A 3,528-nucleotide genomic window follows, 5' to 3' on the forward strand; every position below is an offset into this window, starting at 1 on the left:
AAGACAATACGAACTGCTTCCTCACTCCCTGGACAAACTCTTCATTTCCTCTTGAGAGTCCAACCGAGGAGGGCAATGGGAAAAGAAGAAGCATTGGAGCTGCGATTAGGGCTTTGCTCCATCGCCCCAATTGTGTGATTTGATCGTAGGGAAATGTTTCACCTGATGCTCCATGTTGCACTTAACGTTTCTTTAATTTATTTTACTTCGCTCTTTGTACCACTTACAGCTATTTTGCGAAGATGGGGATGAGTGATGATATGATGAAATTGATGAATGGACACTCACAAACATTCATGCCTAGACCGGGATTCGAACCCGGGACCCCTGATATCGTAGCGCGATGTGCTAACCATTCCGCCACGGGGGCCGGGGTACCCTTGACCCTCTGTACCTCCTAGAGAAAGTGAAATATCTTGCATGGTTTCTAAAGATGTTGTTGTTTATGAACGTTTTCAGTTGATTTTAGTTCTCCGAAATGTGTTATTGTGAAGTAAAGTACCTCTGTTACCTTAGCGTGTTACTTTACTGTAAAACAGAACAGCCTGAAGTGAATATAGCACCCAAAACGACTTTCCACAACAGCAGCTATAATTTTACGTAGTTAGGTTAGGATTGTTAGGTTTGGTACTGATAGTAATTTTCGGCGTGTTCTTCACTATTTTAGTATACACACAAACAGTTTTTACTAACAAAAAGCGGCAAAAATACTTCGAAATTGCAGGTTTTAACTTACCTGTGCCATTCTTTAGTATCAAATATCTCAGTTATTTGTGCTTTCCTAACGCTGGAACCACTTTTACATTACATAAAACATTGAAATCTGTCGATTAAAAAAATTTCGACGTAATTCTCGAGAGGGTACAGTGGGTAATCTGTCCCGGGGTCGGCACACTTAATGTTACGTCATAAACCAGACATTTATGGTTTTCTATGTATAACGGCTCTGATTTATCAACAGGTCATGTAATATTTGTTCTTTTGAAATGTGTGTTCACAACCAGTTCGGTGGGGTGGTCTTTTGAGCATGCACCCAAAAGTCAATTCCATATAGAGTATACACCTCTTTGACGGCAATGTTGCAGACCAACGAGTCTCTTTCGTCTGGTAAATTCCATCCGGTATCAGCTGCGACGCCAAGGGTCCCGGGTTCGAATCCCGCTCGGTGTTGGTTGTTTGTGAATGTCCACTCATCAATTTCGTCATTTCATCACTCATCACCATCTTCGCAAATTAGCCACGAGGCACAAAACGCGAAGTAAAATAAACTAAATCAATCAATCAACCGTTCGGTATCAGCCTCTATAGGGCTGGGTGTTGCCTTGTCTTTTGACCTTCTATGTGCTGAGCGCCCTTTTAGAGGCTCGATAAGGACCTTTTAGTCCTCAGACACACATATTGCCTGGTGCAAATAACCTACGTTCCGGTATTGGGTAAACGTCCCACTCCGACCGACACGTGTAGAGTCGTGTCGCTTAGATTCGAAACGTTACATTTGATTTTGAATATTTGTTTCCAAGAGATACGTGTCGCTTCGATCTAAAACCTCCCTAAGTGGTCTTTCTATCTCGCCACCGAAATTACCAGGATTGAGCTCTGACGTGGGTGAGGGTATTTGTGACTGCCCTTCATCAATTGCATCTACAGGATGCATAGGCTACTTGAGAAAATTTTGAAAAATAACCATATCTCGTCCAAAATCAAATATATTTTCATGAAAATTGGTACACATGAGAAACAAAAGCTTCTGAATAGGTTTATTCTATAAAATCGCCTTCAGCCTCAATAACTTTCTTGAGACGGGATCGAAAGCGTCGACAAGCCTGAATCAAGTTATATTTGTTTATTTCCGACATCACCTTGACAATGACTGCCTTCAATGATTTTTTGGTGTTTTGTGGATGTTTATTAGTCTCTCTTTCAACAAAGCTCCACATATAATAGTCCAAGGGATTAAGATCTGGAGAGTTAGAAGGCCACAAGTTGGGTGTGACATGGTCATGGAGATTGTCTTTGTCTGACATCCATTCTTGGATAATGTGAGCCTTCTGAGCAGGAGCAGAGTCCTGTTGAAATACGTACGGCCTGGCATTGCGTACACTGTCTCTTAACAACACTCTGCAGATCCTCAATGTAGGCTGTAGCATTAACTCGAAGACCCTGTGGAACGAAGTGGGGTGGCATGACGTGTGCTTCGTAACTCACAACTCCTAAAACCATCACAGTTGCTGGAAACTTGCTATGCATAACTCTGGCAACTTCAGAAGAATCCTTACATAACCATCTGTCATTTCAGCGATTAACCTTTTGGTCTTGATCAAAGTTTTTCTCATCAGAGAAAAACCACAACATGTCATGTTCCTCAGGGTTTTTGACTTTGGTGAGTAACCGTTGTGCACGGATCAGACGATTCTCTTTTGTTTTTGCAGACATGAATTGACCTTTCCTCATCGCATACGACTTGTATCGAATGTCTTCATGAACCAATGTTCGAATTGTGCCCTCTGACACCTTGAGTTCCTTTGCAATGGCCCTCATTGTTTTTCCGGGGGTATCATTGATAATTTCCTAAACCTTTTGGTCAAATTCTGGTGTCCTGATAATGTCAGAACGTCGAGAATGCCTTTTTCGCTTCGAAACTCTTGAAACATTCCAACCGGAGGCTTCCAACTGTTTCCAAACTTTATGGACAAATGATCTGGCAACATTCAGGAACGTAGCAGTTTCTAAATCCTTGTGTTTTGCATGTAAGGCCACAATCACAGCGCTTCTTTTCATTCAGTCATCGTATATCTGCAATAAAAACGACACTTCAATAAGATACTCTATAAGGTATTTTATACATTGAAAATGTTATGTCCTCAAATAGCCTATGCACCCTGTAATGAACACTCATACTTATCGTCACGTTTAACCAAAAATGGAACAAAAGTGACGTATCGTAACCAAAATGCAATAACGAAATATACATCGACCAAGTTCTAGAGCAGCGCGTTAATGCAAAATTATTAAACGAACACTATTGTCAAAACAGTGTGCTTTGCACCACGCCAGGAACGCGTGTAGGGGGTGTGGAGATAAGGCCCCACACTTTCTTGATCACGGCCAGGTACCAGGTATACGACGCTGGATGGGTGCTTGAACAGGTGGAGAAAATCTTAGCTACCGCGGCTAAACAGAGATAATTTATTCAGTCATTACATGAAATAGTAACGCAAATGTTTGTACGAATAGGTTGGCTTGCATAATTTAACTTGAGATGTAATACGCATGTTTAGATAATATCGAAATGCATATATTGGCCTATCGGGTAATCGGGCTTGGACCTACAGTTTGAAGTGGAATCTGAACTACTATGTTCGAATCCTGGACCCCTTGAATAGAAGGCAGCGACGTTACTACTATAGGAAAGCTGCCTGGGAGTATAACCTGCTGTTTAACATAGCGGTTCGTGTGTACTTTTCAGCAGTGGGTACCAGGTGTTATTTTAGTTCACTTGAAAGTATATGTCCCGCACCTCCACCACGT

General features: G+C 41.7%; 1 pseudogene; it reads right to left on the bottom strand.

The window, feature by feature from the left end:
• Positions 1-1,757: 1,757 nt before the first annotated feature.
• LOC145992542 (uncharacterized) lies at positions 1,758-2,778 on the bottom strand (annotated as a pseudogene).
• Positions 2,779-3,528: the final 750 nt, after the last annotated feature.

This window comes from Lepisma saccharinum, chromosome 9 (genome assembly GCF_977018435.1).
Source record: "Lepisma saccharinum chromosome 9, izLepSacc3.1, whole genome shotgun sequence".
Lineage (NCBI taxonomy): Eukaryota > Metazoa > Arthropoda > Insecta > Zygentoma > Lepismatidae > Lepisma > Lepisma saccharinum.